This window comes from Andrena cerasifolii, chromosome 1 (genome assembly GCF_050908995.1).
Source record: "Andrena cerasifolii isolate SP2316 chromosome 1, iyAndCera1_principal, whole genome shotgun sequence".
In the NCBI taxonomy this organism is placed as follows: Eukaryota; Metazoa; Arthropoda; class Insecta; order Hymenoptera; family Andrenidae; genus Andrena; species Andrena cerasifolii.
In genome coordinates, this window is record NC_135118.1 from 8,483,004 (window position 1) to 8,500,220 (window position 17,217).

Consider the following 17,217-nt stretch of genomic DNA (forward strand, 5'->3'; position numbering starts at 1 on the left):
TCCGAAAATGTTCTTCAGCTTCGTCGAATTTTGATGCTACCGATTATGCCGACTTGATCAATTGGGAGGAATGTTCAATAATTTCGCCGCCTATACTGGACTGTGTTGAAGCCACCGCCCTGAAGAAAACGCTGGAGGAGGGAGAGAACCCCCAAATCATGAGACTTCGAGGAATACGCTTGCCACGCTCAGGCTGTTGAGCGTATGGCAAAGCTCGTAACGGAGGCATCCAGCAAAGTAATTGGAGTCGACGCGAGGGATGATTTCATTCGGGCCACCCTTCAGCCGCGCAGTCATATGCCCGCGTTTGAGTACGCACCTAACGTTTCACCTTCGTCAAATCTATAAACCCAACTTCGAGCCTCCTTTCGCGTTAAGGACAATTTAACAAATTTCGTCTTATTGTCCAGAAGGTAGGGTGGTTGGGGTAGGTTAGATAAGATCTCCATACGCAGCCACCGCCACGCGGTGAGTTCTGAGTCACTCAGTTGTCATAGGGTGAGCGAAGGGCTTCAAGGTCATTTTTATACTTGCAACTCGATCTTCGAAATTTCAAGGCTCTTGTCGGAATAGAATATATTAACTCACTGGGCCGGAAAATTCGCACAGTTGTTAGTGATCCCAAGACACAACTTCCCCGCATTAAAGCCTAACGCTACAACCATTTCCATTTCTTTCAGGACGGCCTTCATTATGCGTGCATAAATTGTCAGTCGGACAGCGACTGATTATTTCGTTAAAAGCTCATTTATTCTTTCTCAGTATGCTGTAAAATGTTTCTCGGAGTTATTTCTTATTTATAGAGTCTAAGTATATTTCTAAATAAAAGTTCTTACCTAAAATAATGGAAAATAGACATGCTCTAATTTAGGATATCTGTGGTTACAATTAGGAAGTTAATTTTCTAGATTAGGCCGTTGACAGTATGAAAATATTTTTTCTAACCAGTCGCATAGCGTTTCAGTGGGTTTTATTAGATTTATGTATCAATTACAAACCTGAAATCCTGAAATTGTTCTCAAATTTTCTGCTCAAAACTATGAACGTGACTCCGATTTATGGAGGTACTTTCTTAAGTGGTCCAATATAGGGAACTTTCCCCTACAAACGGATATGATGGAAATATTCAGAGGAAATGGCGGAGGGAAATAATATTGTTTTCTGTTTTTTTTTTTTTTTTTTTTTTTTTTGAAGCAAACAAAATACTTTATTATTACATATTATAGTACAATACGTATAGCCCGTGACACATTAAAACAGACCATTTAGTTATATCCTAATTAAATAGCCTTCTTAGTCCATAACCAACCTTGATATGACCCGTTAATCCCTCTCCCCCTCCCGCTCCCCCTCCCTCTCACTCTCTCTCTCTTTCGCCCGAAATTGTTCATAAGCCAATCGTTAATATATCGATTTGACGTGTAACAAGCCAGGGGGAAGGGAGTTCCGCTGGAATAGGACAAGTTTTTATTAGAAAAAATAATTCTCGCTCGGTGCATTTTTTCCCTTCATTACTTTTTTCTCTTCCTTGCAACACCCCTCTCCCCTCCCCCTCGCGCCTCTCTCTCTCTCTTTGTATCCGTTTCTCTCTCTTTCGCATTCGTTTTCTACACACCATCATTCTTTCATGTCTATTTTTCAACATATGTTTTCAAGAGTGTTCTCCGTTCGGGCGAAAATCTAGCAAATAAAAGGGGCGCACGATCGAAGAGGTTTTCGAAAAAGGAGCAACAAGTAAAACGATTCACCGTGACAGAACATGACCCCAACTCCGCGCTTTCAATCGTTTTTACACGATGTGGTTTGAAATGTTATCGCCTGTCCTTGTCGATAAACTGAATCGTTTCGCCGTTACTCGCGAAAGTTTGATGCATCGAAACGAGTTAAAGCTCGCAGAGGAGTTAGAGATCGACAAAGAGTTCGAAACCACTTCGGGACTCGTCTCATTTATCGCGCTCGAACCCTGCTTTCCTCCTCGTTCTGTTTCGCTTCGCCTCCGTTTTTATTTCTTTTTTTTTTCTTTTTCCTTTTTCGTTGGTTTCTCTCGCAAATCTTTTGGTCGCAAACAAGTTCGCAATGAGACGCGGAACACAGTCCCCGACAGTCTGAGCTGTCGGCCGCGAATCGTGAAATCGCCCGCCTGAAATGTCGTCGCCCATTCGATCGTTGTCTTAGCGTAACAGAAGAAGAAGATTGGTCGTTTATTCTGCGAACCTACACGATCGAATTACAACGTCACGCCGCATAATTATCGTTATCCCACGGGGTACAGTGGCTGGGGGGGCAAGTGTTACAGTTAAAGGCGAACCGTCTAGAAGTGAAGTCAACTGCAAGTTACTCAACGAACCGCACACAGCGAATGTTAATGTTCCCTATGTTGCGAGTTCAAATTAATTAGATAATTATGCGCCGCTGCACGTTATCGCGGAAATCACGATTCGGTTTTTCGGCACGTTCAAAAAAGTTGCACAACCTACATATATAGACATGTATATATATGTACGTGTGTGTGTGTGTGATTCGGTTTCTCATTTATGTGTGTACATGTGTATAATAGCTACAATATAGTCACAGGCCAACATTTCGTAGTTCAACACAGCACAATCATTGTCGTATCATTATTTTTTCATGTCCGATAAGTGTCACATTATATTACGGTATCAAGTTTAAATAATATAATCGTAATAATATATAATATATGATATATATATATATATATACATATATATACATATATATATATATATATATATATATAATATTAAAATTGACCAGATATATTCTATTGACTAGGCACACTTAGTTTATAACAAGAAAAAAATTGTTTCCCTTTCTCTCTCATTCTCTCATTCTTCCTTTCTCTCTCTTTCTCCATGTTCTTTCACTCCTTTTCCTTTCTCCGTAATGTATGGACACTGGTGGACACACGTCACCAGTCTTCTCTTCCCTCTTCACCTACACAGCTGTGTCTGTGTGTGTTTGCGTGCAATACGTTTCTTGGACATGAGATCGCAACATCATTGTGTCTCCGGGTTTCCCTTTAGTTTCTTTAGTTTCCCTTGTCACTAATTAATTAAGAATACGAATGCATGTGTACGGATATACATTATACATGTTTGATACGGTTTGCTAGGGTATCCCGACGCTTCATCGTTCGATACAAACCCTTTCTTTCTCAATGTCCGTCCCCTCTAGTTCCTTCCACCCCTTTCTCTCATTTCCATGCACATCCCTCTTTCACACTTCTCTCCGCTCCATCCATATATACGCATACACATATTTAATAGTAAATATTATCGTTCCTTATGATATTATGGAAAAATAGAAACTTCTGACAATAAAAACCAAACAAACATGAATCTGCGATCAAGGGGGCTACACCTCGAATGCGCACGAGTATGGACAGTACAGAGGTCGGAGGACAGTCTTGGCTAGCATTTTAAAATAGAAGAAACTTTTCTCCCCGCTCTTTTCACCCTGTCCAGAAGAAATTCCTCCAAATTCGCTCGCACTCGCTTTACCAAAGTGTCACGCTCGTCAAAGTTTGCTCCCCCTTAAAATCTTCTGAATTCGGTTCGGACGTTGCAAGAATTGTACTGGACGCGTATCGACTCGCGCCCCCTTGATGCACGCTTAACCGTTCACAATATCGTAATTCACTAACATTACTCCTAAGCTCCGTGTCCCCCTTTTCACCGCTCTTTCTCTGTCCATTTCCATTTCTCTTGTTTCCCCCGTTCTCCGCTCCCGCCTCTCGCAATCTCCTATCCCAACACCCTTTGCTCATCTCGATTCTCTTTCCATTTATCCTCGTAACATGCAAATTTGATTCCTTGAAGTAGTCACAATCAACTTACACACTACTTCTGCATTTGTTTTTGATAATAATAAATATATATATGTATATATATATATACATATATATATAAATATATATACATGTATATAAATATATATATACATGTATAATATATACATATATATATATGTATGTATATATTATACATGTAATATGTACGTATATGTATGTTATGTCATGTATGTATGTATGTTACGCGTGGATGTATGCATACGTGTGTACATGTTCTCATATACTTATAATACGTAAATATGTACCTAAATATGTAAATAATTTACATAGCTTCGTGTAGATATCGATGTATGGTATCGTGTACGTGTTTTGCAATGTTTCGTGTTTCCGCGCGGATACGAATTGCTCTTCCTTATTCCGCATCGGTCGATCGGCGCTTGGAATACGGTATTGTTTATTAAATAAATCTATTTAACAGTTTCAAAACTGATCTCTGTATAAAGGGACACATGTACTCTGTACTTTGCCTTTTACTTCAAACGAGCAATGGGATTATTGAAACATCGTGTGTGTATATATATGTGTGTGTGTGTGTGTGTTGTGGCGCGCGGGCATGTTCGTGCGCGCGCGTGTAATGTAATCGTTAATTTCTACGAGTCCGTGTATATAAAATAGGTTCACTTAGCCAATGGCGACCGTATAGTGACGTATGTGCATTTCTTTCCGATATTTAATGTTAAGGCTTAACAATATCAGATAAACACTGTATAAAAGAATTGTCTGTGCTGTCGGCTAAACATTTAGCAGGATAATAATTGTCCCGATTGTGTTATATCTTGTAGTATCTTTAACTGGTAACCAATTGGTTTTTTCTCTCTTTCTTTGGTGCGCCTGTTCGAGCACCACCTTTGCTTTCTGCATCCCTTAATTGACGAAGTTCTATGTGCAATGATTTTCTTCGTGCAATGTTAATCGTAACGAGTGCATCGCAGATTTTCAGGGTATCCGAAGCCACCGGAACGGCGAGCTTCGAACGTTCGCGTAAATTTTTTAACGTGGCAATGGAAAGTTTTCTTTCTGTTTTTTTCTTCTTTTTTTTTTTTTTTTGATTATTCATCCGAAGCGGTGTCTCCTAGACGCCGGTTCTCAGGCTACATTTCGACATTCTTTTTAAACGGAAAGTGGCTCCATTCTCAAGGAACAAGTTAAGAATTTAGTAAGGTAGGTGAATGGGTAACGAGTAACAGTGAAACTTCCTGGCTATGACGCGTAACATTTTGTGCGAATATTGAATCCGCGTAGAAAAATAGAAAATCTTTTTACAAACAAATCGGACCGAGATAAATACAATATGAGATCTTTTTTTTTTGTGAATTCTAATATTATTGTTCATTTTTTTTTGTTGTATTATTATTGCTATACACCGTTCGATGAAATTCTAAATACATGAACTTTCAGAATCTCAATAAGGAAATTGTTGTGAACGTCTATCGGTAAAGAATATCATTCATGAATATTGAGTTAAATATGAAAAATTTCATCGCAATAATACTATATACAGTAACATTTTATGCACATTCAGGACCACACTTTTCTGTCTGAACTGTCTTAAGTTTAATTTCTTAGGATGCTTCCTTATGAATTGTTTTTAACCGAAGGGTGTAACGTGCACAGATGGCAAAATAATATTTCTTTTCCTCTTGTCGAGTTTAATCACATTCTACTCTATTTAGACAAGTGTGTCTATCGATTCACAAAACTTTGGATGCGAGTAACACGCGACAGTTGAAATAGTAGTAGGTACCTAATTCATCAATAAGACGTTACCACACTGAATTCTCTGCACTTTTAATTTAGATATTCGTTCGACATTAACTTTTCCGCGGAGCTAATATTCATAGCATAAAGTGTTGAAAAAAGTTTCGTGAAGAGAGCATTCTTTTATCTCGTAAAGTTAGTGAAAAAAATCAGTGCTCCTAATAAAGTATAAGTAACAGGAGTAGAACATTAGCATGCGACACTAGCGGTCGGTACGCGAACTAGTAGTAATGGCCGACGCAAGTATACCAAAGACGTAAGTATATGGACGGAGCGTAAGCTGCGGGGGTGGTAAGATTCTCGGTAAGGGGAGCGATACAGGCAAATCGGGTAACGCAGTGGATATGCATGCCGAATGCTTCCGAAGCTAACCCGACGTGCCTCTATCTGACCTCCACCTTTCCCCTTGCCGATAGTCCCAGCTTCTGCTCCGTCTATACACGTCCATGAAGTATACAATTTATCGCGGTCTACCAATTCTCACAGTATCGACGAACTGTACGCAGAAATAAATGTTGTGTAACAAATTGTAACGCTAAAACGAACAATGATCTCAATTTAAGTTCTCGTAAAATTGCCAAAAAGTGGAGCCACTGAAATTATTCGCATCACATACTTTTTTCATATTCCAAAATTGTGTCTAAATGTGTTGTCGACACTTTTACTGCAAGAAATAACTTTGAGATAAACTTCTATACCGCTGGATCCATATAAACATATAGTAAAAGGTATACTTGCGTCGTCCATATTTGTTATGGTACACTAGCGCCACCGTTCCCGCGGTGGCAGATTCCTTTGCCAATACCGCTCAATCACCGGAGCTGGACATTAAAGTTTTCTAACAATTGCGAATGCACTCTCTGAGCCTGGACAAGCTCCTAGCTGTACTTTAGACAACTTTTATTATTCTCCTGCGTTATTCGTTTGATACCCTGCGAAAGGTTTGTCAATGCGATAACTGGTAAAACAATCCGATATCAAAATCCCGACGAAGAAGATGAACCCCATGAGCGTACGTACAATCCTACGCACCTGTGATGCACAGTAGAAGGCGTTGACGTATTCACTGAGAACCACTACTGTAAGAAGATTGGTCACGAAGTCCAGAAACGAATCGGATAATGTCAATCATGCGATACGTCGAGAGCAAAGCACGGCGCTCAAATTTCAAAACGGCCTAATAAATTCGATTTTGGTTAGACACTACGCATATACAGTATGAGATATCTAAAAGTACACCCATAACGTATCGTGTGAGAGAAATTGATTTCACGCGATCGTTATCGCACGTCATATCTCAATTCTCAATCGCGCGCACTAGCCGCAATTAATTTAACCGAATTGCGATCCCTTAAGATATTTCGGTCAACCATTTTTTTTTCCTCTCAACATCCTTTCTTTACCTCCCTTATTTTTATACTTTCCCCCTGTCTCTTCGTTTTTGTTTTTGTTTTTTCCATCTTAGTTTTCTGTTTTTTTTTTTTGTTCTTTTTACCTTTTTGTTAATACGTACGTCCACAGACGACTGCGTATTGAACGGTCGACAAATGAAGATCCATAAAAAAAATAGACTAGATATCTTATAGAAAAAACGAGCAACGTAATCTCAACCTCAAAAAAATAACACGGGCCATTTTTGTCGCATCATTTTTTTTATCGAACCAATTATTTCTTTTCGTTTTCTCTCGAACGCGTACTTGTATATACTACAACTACATATTCCTCCACTCGTCGCCAGTTACCTTTTCGCCGACAATTTTTTGTTTTTCACCTTTCATTCGTGTTTTTTTTTTTATTATTTTTTTTTATTCTTACCTCCCTCAAGCACAAAACTTGGTCAATTAGTGCTTACAATTCAACGTACAAATATAATTAGAAAAATATAGTCAGTAGAAGAATATAGAGATAGAATAGAGTTAGAATTAATGGTTCTTTTTGTTATCGATTTAGTGTCAATATTTTCTTCCCTTTCCCTCCCCTCCCCAACCCCAGTCCCAATATTTTCGCTGGAATGTCTAAGTCTTGCCTTAAAAAAATTACGTAACTACTTGGTAAGTAAGTATACACGTTAACATCTATATCATTCACGCCATCATTCTCTCGCGCTCTAACGCAAGGTTCGCGATTCCTTTTTCCTTTTTTTTCTTCTGCCTACTACACTGCATCGTCCTCTCCTTCTCGGTGGCCTGTGGAGTACGTTTAGAGGCGCGTCTACTTAACTCGACATTACTCGTTTCACCAAACGATGAAATGTTATGATTAATTGCTTCAATTTTCAATTAAAATAAAAAGAAAAAAAAAGAAGAAACGCGCGTGTCACCTTCACTCCATTTGTGCCGTCGCGTGTTTTAATAGCGTTCACTTGGATCTCTCTCATGCACGATTCGCGACGAAAGAAGCGGTACCTTAAAACGTTCTAAAAATATACATGTTGATGATTTAGTTGAGATGTTTAGTCCGCTTATCTATTAAAACGAATGTATGGAAGAGTCACAGAAGATACGCGGCTTAATGAACTTTCCCTTTGTCGCCTGTTCTTCCTTCAATCGTAACGCTCGCTTTGGCGTAATGGTGCAACGAAACTCTGCCCGGTGTTACTCTTATCCAGCCGAAGGGATGGATTAATCAGAACGGTTTTGGGGTGCGCGCTATCGGCACAATTTATGACGTTCGTTGAAACTTTGTATCAGGAACAAAACAGTTGTGTGTACGTACCTATGTTACAATGGAAGCTGCGAAGGGGCCCGGGTTTATTTTCCTTTCGTCTCATTATTCTTAAACAGTAATGCTCTGATTACACAACGTGATTATGCAATCTGTATATTACTAGGAGACACTCCTATAGATTAACAATGAAGAATATCATGCAATTTGATTTGCTTTCAAATGTATAAGAATAAAGGTCATTCGTAATTTAGGTCCGAAGGGGCTCAACGCACAATTGAAAATAGTAAGTAGATTCGATAGAAAGTAATTGATTGTAAACTCACATTGTTGTAAACATCAGAAACCGATTATGTACATATATCAGTCGATTCGAAGGATGTCCTACACACCTATTAATTTCACACCTGTTACTTGATTTGTAGCAAACGAAAACGGAAGAGCTTTCGGCAAATTTCGGTATGATTCAGGCGTCTTGATGGCGTTAAATTTCTTTCCTGGATCTAAGAGAATTAACCCTCGTCGGACGGCACAATTTTACAACGTCGACAGAGGCACAATTGCACCCTCGCATATTTTATATGAATATTCCCTCTCCGTCGGTATAATTTGTACGATAAATTGGTAACATTTAGTCTCAACGAAAATCGATAAAAAAAATTCCCAAGCTTTCTTTTATAATGTAAATTATCTATTTTTTTTTTTAGAATAAAGTAACATTATTATTAAAAAAAATCGAATTCTTTTTTCTTGCATTATCTTCATACTAAATATATGAGGGCGCCATTGTGCCAATGCCGCTGTTACGGATGCAACCCTCGACTCGACCCCCTATCTCGGAAGGGGATTGAGATATTTTTCTGAAATTTGGTCTACATAAACTAGACCAAAAATTTAGAGACGTCGCGAAACTTCGGCGCTCCGCTGCTTCTCGAAAAGAAGTTATCGCAATTTAAATACACAGAAGTTAGAATTGTACCTATGTCGTCTGACGAGGTTTAAGAGGATGTCTGACGAAAGATCCTACGTGTCTCCACGCTTTCTATGTTCTGAGAAGAAAATGAAAGAATCGATAAGACGCAACTACGCGACGCATATTGGGAGATCAGACCGGCTTGTGAGAGATGCTGGAACACAAATAAACTTTAACTTCCTGAACTGTCCCTGTCGTTTAGTCTTTAACGAATATAAGGCTTACTTTCATTCGGGTGTCTTTCTATAATCTTACTAATTTAACGGACACTAATGATCATATTCGTGTGAAATTTAACGCTCTCTTAAGTTACAGCTTCGTTACACTTGGGGTGCACGATTCTTTCTTTAACACTAGCGCAACAGACATCGAAATTAACAGTGATCCTGTCTTTACATTTAACAATTAACGTGACTGTTCACTCGTGGCTCGATATTACCCGTTTCATTTTCAGTAACCAGCTGGCAAAGAAATATTCTAATATACGTAATAACAAAAATTATCGAACGTTTCCGTGTACCATTTGTGTAATAAAAATATTATAAGAAACGGCGTTAAGCCGGGGATCCACCGGGAAGCTAAGCTCTGCTATGCTATGCTATGCTATGCTATGCTACGCTAAGCTATGCTATACAATGCTATGCTATGCTATACAATGCTATGCTACGCTATGATACGTTTTAAAAAAATTAGCTTCAATACATTCTTATGGAACCGTTTCCACCAAAAGCTACGATAAAACATAGCATCGCATAGCACAGCTTAGCTTAGCTTGGCTTAGCTTCCCGGTGGATTCCCGGCTTCAACTGTGTCAGCAGTATTAACACAGACATTCAAACTTCAAAGGTGTTGACACATCGCGTAGAATTGATTTCAATGATGAACGATTGTTTTTGTACTGTATTAACGTGTCCCCAGCTACAATCTGTTTATTAAATGTATTTGTACTATTCTCTTAGTGTTCTTTTCAGCGTGTCCTGTCAGAAATGCGCCCATCTGCTAAGTTCAAACGCAGATGAAGGTGGATTCTTTGGAGGAATCGCCAAGCGTTGGAGGATACACAATATTGACCAGATCGGGAATCGAGAAAATTTAGGCAGAGGAGAGTTTCTTTCTTCATCAGAGGCGAAAAGTTGAAGCTTTAGATTTAGACGGGCAGGACATAGCGAGTGTAATGGTAGGCAGCGTGTAAACAAGTACGTGGGAGGCGATATGGTGATTCGGATTTTGATCCCCACCACGCTTTTCGCTCGAGTTATCGTCGGCGATAGTGCAAAATCGCGTATGAGCAGTTTGTAAATACCGCGGTTCTGCATTTTACCGATTTTGCGGGAGGAAGAAAAGACTTAATGTTTCAGCCATCTGAAGGGGGTTTTCTGCGACTGAATTTTTTCGGGACAGTTTTAGCACTCCTTGTAACAAATACTAACATCAATTCATCATAAAAATGCTTAATTTCTGTGTAAAGTCACTTTCACGCACCAAACGTGCCGCCACTTCACCTGATTTCTTTGTAAATGCGCGGGTTTGCCGCCAACTTGCTAAGAGAGGCAGATTCGCGGTATCCTTGAACCCCGCTGGTTCCGATGATAAAAAGGCGGCTTCCCATTGGCTATTTCGCATGGCGTGACTTTTTTAAAAAAAAGCGAAACAATTTTGCTACTTCTGCAGATACGCGGTATTTATTTTATTTTTGCACTATTGCCGACGTTATGTATTATGCTTTCTCCACAAAAGTGACCAAACCCCGATTCTTCAGGACATCTGGAAGAAGACAGGGACTAATTATGACACTACATACCTACTCGGGTACAGACGGGATGCATTAATCAAATTGATTTCTTAGCAAGGTTTTGTTCCGCAGCATTGGTTGCGTTGAAATGGGATCAGTGCATTTATGTACAGATAAAAGTATCCGCCCACCCCATACGTATTACATATTTTACTTATTTAACTGCTGTTAAATCCACAACTACCCATACGTATAACATATTTTAACTTGCTGAACTATAATGTTATATCCACAACTACTCGTTATAGTTTACGTTGGTATAAACCTTAATTATGCATATGCTTTTAGTTTAGCACCATCTACCAAAGAAGTGCTCAAAGAAATTTTACTGGAAGAATGGAACAAGATAAGCCCGAATTTCACAGAAAATTTGTTTAATCTACGCATGATAGATTAAAGCTTATAATAAAATCGCAGGAATATTAGAAGAATATTAACTTATTGTAATTACGTTGTAAATATTTTTTTTGCACGATGCTTGCTACTTCTGCGGATAATAGGGGAGACCGGGGCAAAGTGACGCGAAAAAAGTTTGAAGTCGAATAAAATTTTTCCCTTTCCATAAAAATGTGTGGAAATAGATTTGCAATATAATTTGAACATTACTATTGATAAATGAAGAATAGCAATACTTAAAATGGACTTAAAGTATATTAAAATTCAACTTGAAAGGAAAATACCAAAACGACCACTTTACCCCATGTATGGCTGAAATAAAATACGAGTTTTAATTAAGGATATAGGTAAATATTAACCCCTTGCGCTGAGATGACGTGTGTAGCACGTCAGTTTCTGTTTTTTTTTTGAACCGTGGTTGTCAAAAACTGTGGCAGATTTTTAATTTTTTTGTTAGGTTAGATTCGCGGGGTTTCCCAGCGAGCTGACAGGTTATGTTATTGCGCACATCACTCGCGCATCTTTTCTTTGCAGCTCAGTTTACCCCGGTCACTTTGCCCCGAATGTGTACTCAGTGGAAAATTAATTAGTTAACAATGTTAGGATTAATGTTTTCTCAAACGCGTGCGCATGTATGTTTATAAGCTTGTTATAAACACGCAGAAAAATTTTCGAGTTAAAATAACACATTTAAGACTCATTTATCCAAACAGCTAATTTGAAAAGAAAACCAATTGGAAGTCTCTAAGACCTCATTTTTAATTTTATAAATGAATTTCCATTTTTCCATATCTGAATGCGCACAATTATCATTGTGGTATTACACACATTTATTACGTCACCAAATATTTTTTTAAAATATATTCTATTGTTAAAGAATAAATTAAGAAAGCTCATTTTACCCCGAGGTTCACTTTGCCCCGATCACCCCTAATACTTTTTTTTTAAATAAATTGTCTACAATTTCCCAAAAGAAAACTGTATTAATCAAGGTTTATATTATATAATGTGAATTAGAATTCCGAATTCTTACGCTGAAGTCGATTTAATATGTAAAATATGTCACATACATATAGGGTGGACGGATACTTTTTTGAGTAGCCGTATCTCTCGTGGTTAGTCTGGTTGATTAGTCTCAAAGTCAGCTCGCGAGACTTTAAAAATGTCCTTATAGAGCAGATGTCCCATTTACAGTCAGTGCCCCTATTACTGCCGCTTTATTTATTTCACTTAACAAAAATACGTAACGTATAAAGAATAAACGTATAAAGAATGTACTATAATAATAAGAAGAACTGTCCCAATTTTATGATAAATTCTTTTTTACAACTATTCCTTACGCGTTGCCTGTTTATTAAGCAAAATAAATGAAGCGGCAGTAATAGGGACGCTGGCAGTAATTGGCACATTTACCCTATGTACAGTGTGGTGCCTGACATCTTAGCTAACGCGACATTCGAACGTAGCTGCTGATAGCGTTGCTTGTTTGTTAAAGCCCAGGGCGTGTACCATTTGCCGCAAGATTGCCGGTGTATCGAATTTTTCCGTACAGTGGCTTCCAATTTCTCTGGACTCGGGGGAAACAACAATCGGCATGGATAAACAAATTAGTTTATACATACTCGTATCACTGTATGTACACTGGACTAGAATTCATTCGCTGCAAAGGTATTCTATTTCCCTGTCGTCTCGTATCAATTCCACCCAGTTTTCTGCAACTATCAATCCTCCCTTCTTTCTTATCACCACACCCTATTACTTTGTGCAAATTCGTAACAACGTTTAAAACATTTGAATTCACTATCTTAGAGCTACAACTTTTACGAGGTGAAATTAAACATTCCGTTCTGTTCGGCGAACTATTAATTCTGAATTCGAATTTCGAGTGGAATACCCATTTGATTCGTATTTCCAAGCACGCTCGGCAAACAATTATTTTGATCTTATCGCGGGTACTACCTCTGACAAATTCCACCCTTAAGTCGTAGGCGTGTATGTTCGGATTGGGATTAATAAAATATTGTGCGTCGGGTAAGAAATTAAGAATACTCAATTAAACGTCGACGGGTTCATCGTAATGGAATAGTGGAATCAGCGTATACCGGGCAACGCGGTTGTTCGCGAAAGAAATATTTAACCCTTAACTGGTACACTGTTTTTGGCAAACGTGGCTGGTATACTGGGGTCGTGGCAGACCCCAAATAAAAAAGGACACGGAAATTTGTAAAGTCGACCCTGAATCAACCTCTATGAATATTTTGTTCTTAGGTAATGTGTAAAATAATAGAAACCTAGAGAGTTAAACTATTATTATAAAATTAATTAGAAAAACAGTCTACAAGCTTAGGCAACCAAAAATTTTGCAGCGAACTTTGCGTGCCTGGGGTCACGAGCGACCCCAAGATACCAGTTAAGGGTTAACATTCCTCTTCTGTATTCCACTGAGAGTTCAAGTCGCAAAGTAGGTACCTACACTGTGGCAATTCTAATCGCGTAACAAAATGCGATTACATTTCCGCGTAATTTCTCTCTTACAAGCTAACCGTTCCTTCGTATACCAGTCGAATATCTCTTGTAAATCTTTAAAAGTTAGACACGGAACGAAGTAAGTTATTCTCAGTACATGTTTCTCTTGTGCGCCAGTGCCTATACTATTTTTGTACAAAACAAAACCTCACCTCCGCGTAACAACCATGCAAGCACAAATGTATAATACACGTTATAAGTCTATGGTTAGGCTGCGGTTACACGGACGACTACGCGTCCAGTATAACCGCAGCCTAATTGGTTGCGTTTCACGATTCGGCCGCGACGAAATTTATGCGATTGCTTTTCTGTTGCCGTGAACGAGGCATGCAAGTGTTTACGCGAATCCAACAGTCGGCGATGTTAACGAGGATAATATACAATTATGTGTACACATCTTGCTTCAAGTGAGCAAAGAACGATCCTGCGGGGTTGGAAAAATTAAACTGAGGGGTTGCGTTACAATCCTTGGAAACTGTGACATTGAAGACTGTAAAAGCTGCGTAACGCATGATTCTACCTAGAAATCTGTGCGGAGAGATCGATAGAGGAATAGCAAGCGATGGAAAGTTGAATTGTTAGTTGATTATTTCACGAGGATAATAATTCCCCTTAGCGGGAAGAAATCTCCAAAGAATTATTCGCGGGCTAGTAAAATCGGAGATTTAACATTCTCGTGCCCGATCGGATGGAATATTGCGGTGTGTTAAATCGTGGCCAGATGTAGAATCCAGCATCAGTGTGGTAAAAGGGCTGCTAGACAAGATGTTCACTGTGCCGAAGGAAAATTATAACAATACACCGAGGTTAACGTTTCAGCTAAAATGTTTCTCCTAATAGTAGTCTAAACTTTGAACGATGATAAAACTTTTCTGTGAAAAATACATAGGTATATCTCACCCTTTCTACGCGACATTACACGCCTTGCCATCGCACTTACGCGTAAGTGGCCGCAGAGGGTTGCGAACGAATGTCGGTTATAGGTACACAAATATTCTACATTTTTTTATCCAGATTATGATTCGTGTATCCGCCAATTTCTTTCGTTACATACGGTAGCACACTTTTGCTGATGCTTTCTGTAAGTGATTCTTTGTCTCGTGAGCGTTTTAAATGGCACTAACAAGGGGAGTATTTTAGGTGTCCGCCTCCGATCATTTTGATTTTTGGATATGTTACAGAGGACCGAAAAATAAGAAATACGTGTTTTTTTATTTTTCCCCGTTTTCATATTTGGGAGGGTGAAAGCTGCGTTCAAAGTTAGGGTTGAAAAATCATTTTTGTGGAATATCTCGAGAACTATTAGAGATAGGGGAATAGTGTCAATGGACGAATTTTGTGTCTTTGAATGCGAAATATGACTGACTCACCGGATTTTCAAAAATCCACAAAAATGATTTTTCAACCCTAACTTTCAACGCAGTTTTCACCCCCCAAATATGAAAACGGGGAAAAATAAAGAAACACGTATTTCTTATTTTTCGGTCCTCTGCGACATATCCAAAAATCAAAATGATCGGAGGCGGACACCTAAAATACTCTCCTTGGAAGTAACGATGAGCTTGGAAATTCTGATTGCATTGGAGTAAGAATTTGATTTTAGAGAGATCTGTCGACAATTTAGTGTACCGCTAGCTTTATTAATAGGGGGGTAAATCGTTCGATTAGAGATCGGTACGCTGCCGCTATGAATGATAACGATCTTTCCAGGGAATCGCGATAAACGATCATTTAATTTCACTATTATTCGTGAACCTCGATACTATATCACACGTTTCTATTTGTTGGGAGGATTTCGATCGGATTGCATTAACGAGCTTGTTATTAAGTTCCTGTGCCACTGTGCTTTTTCAACCCTGCGAATGACAATCGTGACAACGCGATAACGAGATAACGACCAACGACGCGTACGGCGTATTAATTTCCATTAAATATTTTTTATGAATATCGACAATAATATCTTTGATATCATATATACATATATATATATATATATATATATATATATATTTTAATGGTCTTGTTCTTTAATTAGATACTTACAAGGGCAAGTCGCGCAACGAACAACAGACAAGCGTTTTTTAAACGGTCCGAAGCAACTTGAAAATCTGGATTAATTCTTTGCGATCGGTCTGACCTCACGTGAACATAAACATTTGCGAGTCTATACGAGCTTTGTATTAAAACATTTAACAGTAAAATCGGTGGCATTTGTTACTCATATTAGTTCTTCAATTGACATCTGCATTTATTTTGTCGAATTGAAAACTTATTTTCGTGGTTTTGGCCGTAAAATCGCGAGATCCCCCCACTGTGCAACGGTTGAAAAATAATTGCTGCAAAGAAAATGAAACGAGGGACAGAAATCGAAGGACATTTCTCACAATGGATAATATTTAGCCGGAAACATTAACCGAGTCACGACTTCCCCCTTGTTCTTGCGCATGTTTCTCAATTAATCTGAAATCTACACGAGCTGAATCGAAGAATCTATTGTGTGTCAGCCTCGAAGGGGAAGGTTTTCAAGAACAACAACCTATACTACGACTCGCTATTGCTAATCTACACACGTGATCGTGGCGGTCCTAAGGACAACCCCGTCTAATAACTACTGACAAGAAGAAATCGAATGATTAATCTTTACGTTCCTAATCGGTTATAATTTACACGGACTTCCCATAATAAAAAAAAACTGGGGCGCTTAATAAATCTGGCACGAGCTTAAAAGACATTCGCCGCACTGCGACTTATTATTTAATTAGCAGTCCCAGTTTACTCGTTGAGCCATTAGAAAATGACGATCGACGGTTTATACAGCGATAATGTTCGATGCTTATCTGTCTATATCTAAAGCATTTGCATATTCATATATATATAAATACGAGAGAATACATTAATTAATTTTCCTCCTTGAAGCATTTAACTATTGTTTTAACAGCCCATAGAACAATAATTTAATCCACTGTAAACCATTAGCTCCCATAAAACCCGTGATTTATGAATTTGCTGCAGATTGGTTGTAACTTGATCATTCCTGGATTCGAGATAATGGGGCAGACACTGATGTAGATTCAAAACACTCGACGAAAGCTCTATATCCAGTTGCGTGCAAGAATTAATATCCATCGAATATTTCAGAAACATTGTTATCACTGCGCCGTTGGAGAGCAGTATTTTCATTAAAAAAAGATATAGAAATAGAAGGAAATCGATGGCATAAGAGTTAGTGTATGCTGC